The sequence below is a fragment of the Hydra vulgaris genome, chromosome 02 (genome assembly GCF_038396675.1).
Source record: "Hydra vulgaris chromosome 02, alternate assembly HydraT2T_AEP".
Classification (NCBI taxonomy): domain Eukaryota; kingdom Metazoa; phylum Cnidaria; class Hydrozoa; order Anthoathecata; family Hydridae; genus Hydra; species Hydra vulgaris.
In genome coordinates, this window is record NC_088921.1 from 48,692,072 (window position 1) to 48,707,876 (window position 15,805).

General features: G+C 27.2%; 1 long non-coding RNA gene across 2 annotated transcripts; it reads right to left on the reverse strand.

Annotated features, from left to right (window-relative positions):
• Positions 1–13,818: 13,818 nt before the first annotated feature.
• Positions 13,819–14,983, reverse strand: LOC136076533 (uncharacterized). 2 transcript variants are annotated; one of them, XR_010636349.1, is made up of 3 exons: positions 14,847–14,983; positions 14,399–14,554; positions 13,819–14,031 (listed from the first exon to the last, which is right to left on the reverse strand). It is a non-coding gene; the product is annotated as an uncharacterized LOC136076533 (long non-coding RNA). The 2 variants fall into 2 exon arrangements; XR_010636350.1 differs by having other exon boundaries at positions 14,838–14,983.
• Positions 14,984–15,805: the final 822 nt, after the last annotated feature.

Genomic DNA, 15,805 nt, shown 5'->3' on the forward strand with positions numbered 1-15,805 from the left:
AGAAATTGACGTTCTAATATCTACATCGCTTCAACGTCAAAAAAGCAACGTTGAAACATAACACTTTAAAAAATTTACTAAAATATATTTGTTAAAATTTTTTAAAAAGGAGATAATTTATTTTTCTTTTTCGAAACTACTTCCGATTTCATTTGACTCAACGTCAGCGTCTACTACGAATTCATCTTGATTTTTTTCTTTATCACTTTCGTGAACTTCATCGTCTATTTCGGGGTTGTCAGATTTCCGTTTACCTCCATTCAAACGATAAGGCGCATACTTTAGGCAAGAGGCTATAAATGATCTAGTTTCTTTGTCTGTTGCCTTAGCCTCACAGCGCTTCATCGATTCTAGAAAATAAATGCAAAAACATTTAAATTTGGTCAAGTGAATAAAATTGTATAGAAAGGAGGAAAGAATATCTGCAATTTACATTATTTCATAAGAATGCATGACGTTTACAATTTTAATGTAAACTAATATATTATAATTTTTGAGTTTATATATCTATTTTTTGTGAATTCAACTAAATTTATTTATTTTCAACAGGCAGCCATTAAAAAGAAATATAAATATATAAAAATATATAGATCAACATCTTTTCCAATTTTCAACACTTAAAATTAAAATTATAGCTATCAATTATTGCTTCCTAAACATTTAACCCTTCCATAGGTAATTTCATGAAAAATAACTTACAAACTTTTTGAAAACTCTTTTGTGAGCTCCAAGTTTTCTATCAAACTCATATAAAGCGTCTATATCATCAAATTGTATTAATCATCATCATCGTTTATATCATCAAATTGTATTAATATATCTCCTTCATCATCTTGCATTCTGGTTCCATTGTGTCATAGTATATATTACATATATATAATACATATATTATAGTATATATTACATATATATATGTATACATAATATATACTATATTATATGTATATATATATATATATATATATATATATATATATATATATATATATTTATATATATATATATATATATATTTATATATATATATATATATTTATATAATATATATACAATATTAAATGATATACTTGAATGAATATGTTGCATACAAAACAACAGCAAGTTGAAGGACAGCTGAAACTCACAAATGATTTGGCAAAGAAACCTACCATTATCTTTTATTATTAAATATAATAATAAAAGATAATGGTAAAAAAATAAACACATGTTATTGGACTTTTAGTATTCACGTCTAGCTTACATTACACCAGTTTTAATGATTTTCAACCAATTTTATACTAACAACTCATACCATCAAGACATTCTATTACAGTAGACACACACAAGAACACTTCATTGACTGTCTACATTACATACACATCTATAAGACTCAAAACAGTTCACAACTCTTTGTATGCAAGTTGTACTGAGCCACACTAAGTGTCCTCTGGTCCCAGTGTCAATTCAGAAGTCTGTGGCCATTGCCCTGACAGAATACTCTGAGAATAGTCCTTTTGGGATAATGGGATACCTAATGGGATACCTTAACAAGATACCCTGGTGTAGACCCAGAGTGGAACTTCTTTTGGGATGCCGGTCTCAGGCGAAAGCTATATCGATAATGTATGTTTACCACCCTAATAATACAGACCAAACAAATAATTCTGCTCTATCACTGGTACTGTCTACACATCGCACTTACGTTGGACCCTAACGACAATTTAATAGAACAACAGTAAATGACTCTTACGTATCTCGACTATTGTTTATTGTTATTGTTTGTTTTCACAACATTTTACTTATTACTTTTTTAGTATTTTTCTACTTTGAGACTCAGGGGCGGATGCAGGATTTTTTGTGGGTGTTGCCTGTTTTTTTTCGAATTGCCAAAATATAGTCGGCGATATTTTTTGTAAACCCCTCCCCCGCGCTTGTAAGGGGGGGGGGGGGGTAAGGTTGCAAAAAAATATCGCCGACTATAATTCGTCATCAAAGCGGCATCAGTACTTTATTATTACTTACTTGGCATTGTTCTCAATTACCCATATAAAACAAAACTAATAAAAATATTGCCTTGGCTATTCTGTTCATAAATTAGACATTTTTTACTTGTCTAACCTATTTAACGAAGTGCACCAACGAGAAGGTAAGCCATAGGACTTTGCACTCCATCTGTAAACTGTCATGTGGCCTAAGGTTAGCCCTCCATTTCTGGATTCTTTCCTTTTCTTGATAGGCAGTTAGGCCAAATTTTTTTAATAGGGTTTTATTTTTAATTTTTTATGTTACTTTTCTAATTTTCACTAAATATAAGGTAAACTTAAATATAAAATAAAATACACGAATATAGTCAATAAACAAAAAAGAAATTAATAAATTAATATTAGGTAAAAACCAACTCTAAGCGTCGTTCCCCTAAAACAGAAAAAATATTTAAAACTCTTTCTACATCAGGAATTATTTCTTGATGAATAGACATCAGAGCTAAAGAATTAAATCTTGACTCTGTCATGCGGCTTCGCATATAAGTTTTCAGTCTGCGTATAACAGAAATGCTCCTCTCGCATTCACATGTAGTAATTGGAATTGTTCCCATTATTAAAAAACCTTCCCTAATGTTTGGGAAACCCCTCATATCAATAGACTTTAAAGTCTCTGAAATAGTGGATGGGATCACAGATTGATTGTTCCAAAATGTTTCCCACAAATCTAATTCAGCATGAATTGATGTAGGATGAGGCATATCCGATATATAAAAATGCAAAAATTCCATAAAATCTGATTTCCAAAAACATTTTTCTTTATTTTTTTTTACAACAGTTGCAGGAATACCAGATAAACCTTTGTAAACAATCATCTCATCTTCATCAAATCTATCTTCTAATTCATTAATTAAATGATCTAGAAGAGGAGATGTGATGGAATATTTGAAATAATCTGAAACTGTGTCAGAGGGATAATTATCTCTATAAACTTGTCTGCCACAGAGCCTTGGTTTAACTTCTGAAACATCAAGAGTCTTAGCTAGGTCAAGAGCAATTAAGTACCATTCGTTATGATAGACATCAATATTTTTTTTTAAATCTAAAATTTGAGTTTTTAAACAATTTATTTCATTACACTGTTGTGATATATCAAATGCTTTAGTTTGGAGAACAACAGTGATGGCGTAGAAATAGTCCATTATTTGTTTTGTTAAAACTAAGCTCACAATAAAAGAAAAATTTGTCATAAGATTTAAAAAACATGAAGCTTTTGAAGAAGTATCAATATTATAACTTTTACCTTCATTGTATGCCATTTCTTCCATTGAATGAAAAACGGATATGTAGTTATCAAAAAAAACATCCAGACCTTTAAGTTTCTGAACCCATTTAGATCGACATGTATCAATTAATTTTGCTTGACCAGGAAAAATGAATTTATTGAGACAGCTAGCACGTTTAGGTGATAAGTTAAAAAAATATGATATATCTTTGATTTGATCAAGAGCATTTCTAACACTCTGAACATTGCATGATTTACTAATAACTAAATTAAGTTTATGGCATGCACAGTGAACAAAAATAGCCTTTGAATTGATAAGTTTAATTCTAGATGAAATACCTTTTAATTTACCAGACATTGCCTCAGCACCATCATATCCTTGACCTCTACATTTTTGGATATCAAGACCAAGATCATCAATTGCAGAAATTATGTTTTGCGAAAGACTAAGACCAGTTGTACCAGATTTACATTCAATAAACCGTAGAAAGTCTTCACAAATAACATTATCACAGTCAATGTATCTTATAACTAGAGATAGCTGTTCAACATTAGAACAATCAGAGGCTCCATCACACAAGATAGAAAAATAATCTGACCTTTTAATTTTCTTAATTAGAACTTCTTCGATTGTTTTTCCACAGCATTCAATAAGTTCGTTTTGTGCGGTTTTAGATATATAAGTTGCATTTTTAGGAGCAGAACGAATATGGTGCTCAAGAACTTTATCACCTGCTTCAATACGAAAATTTAAAAGCTCTACAAAGTTACCTATACCAATGTTGTCTTTACATGTTTCTCCAATCTGTGGATGATACTTACTGTCATCACGATGACCTCGAAAAGCAATATCGTTGCGGCCAAGAAAAATAATTGTCTTTATAATTGGAATTAATTTATTTCGATTACTTATAATAAGTTTTTTTCTTAGATTATCAATATCAACTTCAATCAGATTTTTTTTTGAATTAGATCTAGATTGCAGCATGTTCAGACAATGCATTGACATTTGATGAAGTCGACAATTATTATTGTGATCCATATAAGCACGAGTTGCATTACCCCATATTTTAAAAGGTTTTTGAATAAAGTTGATTATTGTGGTATTGTTTGGAATTCTGCTACCCAACAGTGTACATGGAAGGCAGTATGCTCCATCTTCAATCTGTGAGTAAGCTAACCAGGAATATTCAAGTAGCCATTTATGTAAAAATGATCGTTTTTTTTTTTCACCAGAAACAGGAAAAACAAAAGACAAGTTAGGAATAAATATTTTATTAACTAGATCTAATAACATTGAATCATCTTTGCCAGCAGATAGATGTCTACCGCGCTCATAGTAAGTAGAAACATCATAAAAAGGAAGGCTTGAAGGCTGATCTGATGTATAAGGAATACAATTAACTAAGATTGGATTAGGAGTAATATCAATATTTACATCTACAATTTTAGTTTCATTATCTATGCAAAACTTTATGTGAGATTGAACTAATGATTTTTTATTAGAAAATGGATTTTTAGGAGGTTGACAAGATAAATTAAGAACCTTAGTGGTAACAGAAGAATGCGATAGAACACTTGGCAAAACTGAACACGATCCTCTTTTTAAATCACTTTTGACAAATTTCTTTAAGCATAAAACTTCTCTTTTCACAATAGGGACAAAATGATTTGGTGACCACATATCTTTATCCTTGGAAATAGAGCGACAATCAGTGTTACACCATAAAATACTCAGAATTTCTTTATTTGTTTTATGATCACCACGTGGGTATATACTCACATTAAATAACTTTTTATATTTTTCAAGTCCAAATTCAGGATAAACAGAACGAATTTGCTTATTTAACACTGTAGATAATGCAATTAAACAAAGAAAAGAAGCAAATTTATTGTTTCTGCAATTGTTATAGGCTTCTTTTTTTATAAGTTCAGAAATATTTATATCATTTAATTCTGTAAAAGAATCAGAAGACTCAAATGAAACACATGCCATGAAAACACTAGAGAGTGAAGAAAAACTTTTAGATTCCACTTGGTTTAAGATTATTGGGTATCTTGAATAAAAGGTTGCTTTCTCAAACAACTCAACAGAAGTTAATAGTCGAAGAATTTCATGTGTTTTATCTGATGAATTTATTAATAAAGCAGCAGAGTTGTAAAGACAGTTACCATTTTCCATTGACCTGTAAAGTCATATCATATATAAACTAAATATAATTAAAAAAAACATATTTAACTAAAGGTTATTTGTTAAGAATTATTGTTTTATAAACAAAATAAAACATAAAAAAACGCGTTTAAACTCATACTTTAAAACAATATAGTCTTCATTTTCTTTTTGCATGGGAATAAAAGCTTCCAGTTCAGAATTTCTTAAAGAAAGAAGATCTTTGTTTCTAACAGGAAACTTTGAATTTAAATCTTTGAGATTATTACGAAGCTTTACTTTGTAAGTCGTAATATTAGGCAAATGCTTGGCTTTAATGGCATTGGATAGCAACAAATCCATAATTGCAAACAAAAATAAAATTTGTATTAAAAATTACTTTAAACTAATTTTTGATAAAACTTCAATTTATTCGAATACTTATAGCTTTATTTTAAAGCTTTAATTATTCGAATAAAGTTTATACGAATAATTAAGGCGTTATTGGAATAATTAAGGATTCATTTCTACATATAAACGGAACCGAGAGAACCCTTTTGATCAAACGTTCCTGCAACTTTTTTTTGTTGTCTACCGGAAATTCGGGTCAAATGAATCCTGAAACAATAGGGATTTTTTTGGCCTTAATTACGGCAACCAAAATAAATACATTGCAATAACGATTGATTAAAAGGGTTCTTTCGGTTCCGTTTACTTTAAAAAAAGAATCCTGATTAATAGCGGCGTTTTGAAACATCACGGAGGAAAGAGAGAGTCTTTGAAACATTGTTAAAGCCGTGTATGTTTTTCTATAAAGGCAATACTTATTTTTTTAAAGAACTCATATATACATATTAGTATACTATAAATTTAAGTTTAGTATTTTTTATATTATGAATCGGAATTTTTTATAACTTCTTATAATATTATGGGTGAATCCTGGGCAACACAGGATACCCCCTAGATCCGCCCCTGAGACTCTTTGTTTCCCACTGGACATCTGTTCTTTTGTACTTTTATCTCACTCTGCTAAACTCTTTTTAACTTATTATTCATTCCTAAGATGTTCACTGCTCAGTGCAGCTTCACTAAAATGCATTGCATATACAACATAATAATGTTTGCCAGGAGTTTTGATTCCATTTTGTAATAAAATTGATAATTCGTTTACAAAATCAAACATAAAGCTCTCTTCAGAGGAAGGTTTGCTCTTGCCACAGAAATTAGCTACAGCAAATGGTTGAAAATGAGCAAAGTATGAACCATAAAGCGACTGAAGTACTTTTAAATAATGGTATCCCATCAACATTCACAACTACTTCAATTTTCTCCAGATCTGGAAATTTACTTAAATGTTTTAAAATATTAGTTTCCAAATCATAATAAATGTAATCGCCAACACACTTATTCTGCAGAGGAATGTTACATGGAGTTTTTAATAATGTCTTTACGTCTTTTGGAAGCTTCGCATGGCCATTGTTTCTCAAAATAAAAAGAAGTTGATTCAATGCAGAATGCAAAGTTTGGTTCACAACAACCCATTCTGCTAATTTTTCACGTAGATTTCCATTTATTGTTTTGTCTATGTCATCTATAATGTCTGATTCTGAGTCTTGAATCATAGAAACATATATATCTATACGTTTCCATGATTCAAGACACAAGAATCAGAATCAGAACTACCCAAGTCAAAAATGGAATCTGAGTCAAAATCTGTTTCTTTGACACCTTTAACTTCTTCCTCAATTAATTCTTCTGAAACAACTCTATAACTGAAACAAATATTTGTTCTTTATTTATTTGTGTTGTATTATCTGTCTCAGTAAATAAATCAATTACTATTTTATTCATTTATCTCCATTGTGTAATCTGTGATGATATAGCAACTGAATACTTTTATTTCTATAAATAAATATATTATTATCAGGTTAGCCAGGAATATATTTTATATAGTGTTTTTGCATTATTGGGAATAAAATTGTTATTGTTCTACTAAATATTAGGATTTTTTTATAAAATTGTAATATATATATATATATATATATATATATATATATATATATATATATATATATATATATATATATATATATATATATATACATGTATGTATGTATGTATGTATGTATGTATGTATGTATGTATGTATGTATGTATGTATGTATGTATGTATGTATGTATGTATGTATGTATGTATGTATGTATGTATGTATGTATGTATGAATATATATTTATATACATTTATATATATTTATATATATTTATATATATGTATATATATATATATATATATATATATATATATATATATATATATATATATATATATATATATATATAAAAGAAAAAATTTTACGTGCATATATTCAACAGTGCTCGATGAATGATTTCAGAGCTATATAAGTTTGTATGCGAGATTAAATAAAAATAACTACATATTTTTTTTAAACCTTAAAGTTGTAAGCAGAGTCTTAAATGTATAAATTTGTAATTCACAAATGTATAGTGTCAGCCCCAAACAAAAGTATATATTGGACTATCAGAAGGAGAATGGAAAAAGAGATGGGCAAACCACAAAACTCATTCGTAAACAGAAAACTACAAAATTCAACCACCCTTTCCAAATACAAATGGAACATAAAAGAAAACCTTAAAATAACTCCCAGTTTACTTTTGTAACTAATTAGCTACACAAAAACAAAAAAATGTATTTTTGTAATTAAAGCTGTGTAAAACAATGTTTCGTAAGAAAAAGATTCTTTTCAATAATCATTACTAATAATATTAAAATTGAAGCATTTTTAATTCCTACCAGGAGAATAAAAAACGAAAATTATAAACTAAAAAATCTTTAATTATTACCCATAATTGAAAAATACATATGTAATATTGTAAATATTACCACTTTCAAATAAAATATAATTAAAAATAGCACATTTCTGTGAGCGATTGGCCATCTTTATTTTAAATAAGAAGTCTTATTTGTCTCGATATCAAAACGAAAATAAAAAGACATATTGATTTAACGTTGATTAAATCAACATTAGTTTATTAACAAAAAATCAACGTGGAATAAACGTTGAAAATTCTGACGTTGAGATTTCCACCTCGATAAGACGTTGAAATAACGACTTTTTCTTCAACGTTAGTTTATCAACTACAAATCAACGTGGAATAGACGTTGAAAGTTCTGAGGTTAACATTTCAACCAACCTAAGACGTCAACATGACGTCGTTTGCTTGCTGGGTAACAATTAATTGTTTTTAGAAAAATTTTGGCTATAGAACAATTTTAGCTATAGAACATGTTAACAGTAACATATTTTACTATAAATAATTTAACAAATAATAAATTTTATTAATATACTTTATTATGAATATTTAAATAAATGAAACAATTTTTTTATTTATATTTATGAATATTTAAATAACAATATCAAAATCTTACAACAATATATTGTCTGTATATACAGACAATCACCAAATAGGTAAATTTTTAAAAATTCAATTTTTTTTTTTTTTTTTTTTTTTTTTTTTTTTTAAATATTTTGCCGTTTAAAAATATTACAATAACCAAATATATTTTACAATTTTTACATTAGTAACGACAGGACTTCTAGAAGATCATGTGGATCTTGTCATGAAGCCCTTTACAATATATGGTTAATTTTTGATAAAAATACAATGTCTTAAGTGAAATAATAATAATAATACAACTTTATGCAAAAACATGTAAAAACCAAGATAAAATTTTAAAAAGCCAAGATTAAAAAATAAATAAAATATACAAAATAGAACAACAACGAATAAACAAACAAACAAAATAAAAAAACAATTAAAAGTAAATCAAAATATTTTCAATTAAAAATATAATTCTTTTAAGTTTTTGTTTGAATGAGGCAAAAGTCAGTTGGGTAGAAAAATCAAAATTTGGTAAGACTATTTTGTTCCAGAGATAAGGACCTCGATAAGAAACAAAAAACTGGTCTTTGCTTTTATGGCAAAAAGGGGCAATAAGATTGTTATTAATTCGAAGATTATATTTGTTTTTAGGTTTCATACAATAAAGATTTTGTAATACGTTTGGCAACAAATTTTCTCTACATTTAAACATGAAACATAAAATGTTAAAGACATTTTGTTGATATACATTTAAAATACTCATTTCTTTAAAAAGTTGTTTCGTATGAAAAAACCGATTTTTAAAATTTATTGCGCGAGCTGCGTGTTTCTGATGAAGGTAAAGAGATTTTAGTTTTGTTCTATGAGTGCTTCCCCATATAATATTCGCGTAGTTTATATGACAATGTATAAATGAATAATATAATTGTGTTAACTGGTGTTTACATAATACATTTCTTGCTTTATAGAGAATTCCAATGCATTTAGCGATTTTATTGGAGGTATTATCAATATGATTTCTCCAAGATAGATTCTCATCAATATATACTCCAAGAAACTTAGTAACTTTTTCTCTTTTTATTATTATATTATCAATTAAAAGGTCTGGCATGATATGAGGCAGTTTCTGTTTTTTTGAAGGTGGATAAAAAAGTGTCCATTTAGTTTTTTCTATATTTAGAGACAATCTATTTTGTTTAAACCAAACAGATACTTTTTTTAATTCATTTGTCATATTAGTAAAAAGCATATTAATATCTTTATGAGACAAAAACAAGTTAGTGTCATCTGCAAAATTTATTGTTGTTAAGTTTGATGATTTATGAAGATCATTTATGTATATTAAAAAAATAAGTGGACCAAGTATGGATCCTTGTGGAACACCACATGTTATATTCATTAATAGATGAGATATAGAATCTTTATTGTAAACAAACTGTTTACGGTTAGTAAGATAACTTTCAAACCATAATAGGGTTTTATCTTTAATACCATATGATATTAGTTTTTTTAACAGAATTTGATGATTGACAGTATCAAATGCCTTAGACAAATCAATAAACACTCCTAGTGTAAAACAAGAGTCTTTAAAAGAGTCAGTTATATTGCGCGTTAGTTGAAGAATGGCATGCTCGGTTGAATTATTTTTTTTGAAACCAAATTGGTTTTCGTATAGAATTTTATTTTCAACAAGATATGAGTAGATTCGGTTGTACATTATTCTTTCTAAAATTTTTGAAAAAACTGGAAGAACTGAAATAGGGCGATAGTTTGTTATATTTGTACGATCCCCCGTCTTAAAGATTGGAGTTACTTTTGCTATTTTTAGTTTATCTGGAAAAGACCCTTGTGCAATCGATGCTCTGAAGATTTTATAAAGAATATCTTTTATAACATCGTAGGAATCAATCACAATATTTGTGTTAATATCATCATACCCAGTAGCTTTATTACGTTTTAATGACTTAAAAGCAACCTCAAATTCATTAAAAGTTAACTCAGTATAATTTAGATTAGAGCTTATTGATGTTTCGAACTCATCAACAGATTTATCTTTAACGAACGAAATACTATCGCTTAATTTTGTACCGATAGTGGTGAAAAGCTTATTAAATTCAAATGCAATATCATTTGAGTCATTTATTAATTTGTTATGAATTTGTATAAAATTTGGAAGTAAATTTTTATTTGGTTTAAGTTTTCCAGACACCTCCTTCATGATTTGCCAGACGCGTTTTGAGGTGTGCTTATATTTATTAAGCAAGTTTGAATAGTAGTTTTTTTTTGCACTTTTGCGAAGCTTTTCAAATAAGTTTGTATAAGTTTTATAATTTTGTTTATGTTTTTCAGATTTTGATTTTAGGTATTTTATGTAAAGCTTCTGCTTAATTTTTGACGATTTTCTGAGACCTTTAGTAATCCAAGGAGATGATATTTCTTTATCGCTTAAAACTATTTCAATTAAAGGAAAATTGGAATCATACACTTGGTGAAAAGTTTTGAAAAAATTGTCGTAGATTATGTTGATATTATCATTAAAGTTAATATAACCCCAATCTACAAGTGATAGTTGTTCTCTGAAAGAATTTAAATTATTATTATTGATAAGCCGTTTTTTTATAAAAACTTTTCCCTGCTTTTCTTTTTTTAAATTAACACATATAGAAAAAAAAATCGGGAAGTGATCGGAAACGTCGGTTTTTATAATTCCTTTTTTTAGCGACTTATTAAAAAAATCGGTTGTTAAAATGTTATCAATTAATGATGATGAATGACTTGTGATTCTAGTCGGGCGATTAATTAAAGGTATTGTTCCAGTTTCAAATAAACCATTAAAAAATTTTCTCGAACTTTGATTTTCATAATAATCAAAGGAGTTTATGTTGAAATCCCCAATCAAGTAATTTTTTTTCTTTTCAAGATCAGTTTGCTTTATTATGTTTTTTAGTAAAAATTTGCCAAAGTTTTCAATTCTTCCAGCTGGTGGCCTGTAACAACAGCTTATTAGTATACTTTTTGAACGCTTATTGATAAGTTCTATTGTTAAAATCTCTTTGTTTTCGTCAGAAACGCACATTTCGCTTCGAACTTTATACAGAAGGTTATTTTTAACAAAAAATAAAACTCCTCCTCCTCGCTTATTAGTACTTCGTTCTAAAATTACTGGATCAAAACCTGGGAGATGGAGATTTGAATTATTTTTAAAATCTGCTTGTAAACACCACGTTTCAGTTAAACAAATTAAATTAAAAGAACTTTCCGCTTCGCTAATAAAATTTAATAAGTTTTCAAAATTCTTTTTTAAGCTACGTATATTAATGTGGACTGCATTAAGATAATCACTTTTATTATCGCCTTTTAAATATTTGCTCACGTTACTAGGATAAAAATAAGAGGTTTCAAATTCAGGAGAATTAATTTCATTAAAATAATTAATATCCGGATCGGATTCGTCGTCTAGGTGTAATCTATACGTTTCAAATAAATTAACTTTTTTTTCAAAATCATTATTAGCTGTTTCCATTTTCGCTATAATTTAGATTTAGCAATAAATAATAGTATGCGACAATTTGAAAATCTTTTAGGAAGACTTAGTGATCAACTTATTGTAGACCATAAAAAATAAAAAATAAATTTAAAAAGATAAGATATTACTTTTTTTGGAATTCCAATCTCGTACAATAAGTTTGTCGTATGAAATGTACGCGTATTTGCCAGCTTGTCTTTCTACTTTCATTTTTTCACGTAGTGTCTTTCGTATAACATTCGTTTCATTACAGTAATCTTCATATATGAAAATATTTTTACCTTTTAATTTGTAAGAGTTGTTGAGAATTTCAGTTTTTTCCTTAAAATCCAGAAGTTTTAGGATTATTGTTCTATGTTTGTTGTGAACAACTTTGCCTATTCTATGTGCTCTTTCAATGTTTACACTTTTGACTCCTAATATGTTGTTGAATATTTCTTTTACCTTTTTTTCACATTCAGCCCAGCTTTCATTGTCATTTTCAGGGACACCATCAATTCTTAGATTATTACGCCTTGACCTATCCTCAATCTCTCTGAGTTTGTTATTTATTTTTATAAGTTCATGGTTGTTATTTTGTACTTTGATGTTTGCCAGATTTTCTTTTGCGAGACAATCAATGGCGGTTTTTATTTTTTTATCGAAAAGATCTTCATGAAAATTTAAACTTTCTTTGATTTCTTCTACTTCCTTTGCAATTGATGCTATTTTGGTTGAGTTTTGAAGGATGTTAAGTTCAACTCTGTCTAATCGATCATTTAATATTTTTGTGTTAGAACTAACTATGTTGATAAAAGTATTTTCTTGTTGCTTCAGCATTTCTTCCGTCTCGATCTTAAACTTCATAAACATTTCCGTTATCAATTTTTTAACTTCAACAAGTGTGATAGACATGTTTAATAAGTATAAATTATTATAATATAAATATCTATTAATACTATTAACGATTTTTTATTATTATATTATTTAACGATTTTTTATTTTATATAACGATTTTTTTTGATGTTTAACATTGTAAAATATATATTAAGTATATTGTTATTTGATCTAATACTTCACAAAGGTACAAAAAACTTTTCAAAGTTTATTATTTAGTTAAACCCAGCTAACACACCAGCGTTGGGCCAACGTTGGCCCAATGCTTCTTGTAACGTTGGCCCAACGTTGGCATCCAGCGTTGGGCCGATTCCTTGATGGCCGCCGGGCATACATTGGCCCGATTACATTGGCCCAATGCAGTTTAGCCAGCATTTATCCGACGATATATTTTATTAGGTTCAGTGAATTATAAACGCTACTTGTAACTAGCACGCAGTTAGTTAGGTCATTGTTAACATAAAATTTGCTTAAATTTGTTTATTTTTAATGTATTAAAAAGATTGCAATTGCAATCGACGTATGATTAAAGCTATTTAAATTGTTTTAATCAAATGCAAACTGAAATGTGTTTGTTATTTCATTCAAAATTTATTTTCAAGGTGAAAAACAAAACATATTCAATAAAATGAAATGTATATCAGATAATACTAAAACTGTTATACAATAATCTAGACATTATCTTCGCCATTTGCATCACTGCCTTTGTCCCAAAGTTCCGAGTGGCATGCATAATCAATCCTCGCACCATCTGACTTTTTTCGGTCGTACAATTTACGAACCCAGGACTTCATTTGATCGTTTACTTCCGCTTTTGAAACATCTTTTGCACCTTGTCGTAAAAAAAATACATTTAAATATTATTAAATAACTTTGTGTTAAAACATTTCAAAAACTTTAGTAGCCCTAAAAAATAGATTAACTACAGTTTAAAAGAAATTTGTTGGGCAATCATTAAAAAGACAACAAATGAAACCAATTACATTCTATTTACATTTAAACCAAATTTTATCTATTTTTCGTAAAGCCAACTTGGGTTTCCTAAAAGTTAAAACCTTAAATAGGGTTACATTCAGTTATAACTTAAGTATAAGTTAAAACTTACATGTGTATAAGTAAATTGTTTTATGTATTACTTACATGTGTATAAGTTATTGTTTTATAACTATTATCATGTTTAATATTTATTGATCACTAACCATAAACAATAGATTCATGTTTTTCATCCCTTGCTTTGTCCTCCTCGACCTTCACTGTTTACTTTGTTGATCCACTTCTGTAGCCATCAATTAACAGAAAATGTTGCTCACTGTTTCTTCAACAACTCGTCCATCAATCAAAACAAGATAAATAATCTGAAAAGTTTAAAAATAAACCCATAAGATCAGATAAAATATTTTATTAAAAGTACACTGAAGCTCTTTCAAGTAGAACCTGCTAAAGATGTTATAAAAATGGTATGCAATGGCAAAAATATATTGTCAGTTAATACCACAGCAACATCTGAGGAGCGCAGCGGTGGATTAATACTTTTATAGCCCTGGATCTAGTATTTTTTGGAGGCTTTTTTTATACTCTACAGTGTAATAATGACTACTAAAAAATATGTAATATTTAAAATTCAAAAGCAAAAAATACATTATTTACGTCGAGACATATTAATGTTGATAAACCAGGTGACATTCTTCGCATAGGCAAATTGCTATTCTGTTGTTCACTCACATTACTAACTAAAAGTAAATATAACAAACGTTAAAAACTTTGAATGAGTCTTATTTTGCAGTGACGATATATATATATATATATATATATATATTATATATATCTCATTATATCTAATATATATCTATATATATATATATATATACAAAAATACAGAAATATATATATATATATATATATATATATATATATATATATATACATATATATATATATACATATATATATATATATATATATATATATATATACATATATATATACGCATATATATATATATATATATACATATATATATATATATATATATATATATATATATATATATATATATATATATATATATACATATATATATATATATACATATATATGTAAATATTAAAAATAGTATCTTTATATTATCATGTATAATTATGTATATTTTAAAGAGTGCTCAATACATAAACTAGAGCTATATAGTATATATTACTTTTACCCGCAGTATCAGGAATTAGCTAAATGCTAATATTTATAATATTATTTGCTATATATATACAATATTATTTGTCAAATAATATTATATAAAAAACATAAATAGCAAATAATATATATAAATTTTAGCATTTAGCAAATTCCTGATACTGCGGGTAACGGTAATATATACTATATAAATATATATATATATATATATATATATATATATATATATATATATATATATATATATATACTATATATATATATATATATATATATATATATATATATATATACATATATATATATATATATATATATATATATATATATATATATATATATATATATATACATATATATTATAGTATATATTATACCTACATAATAATATATACTATATAATAATACATATATACCTATGT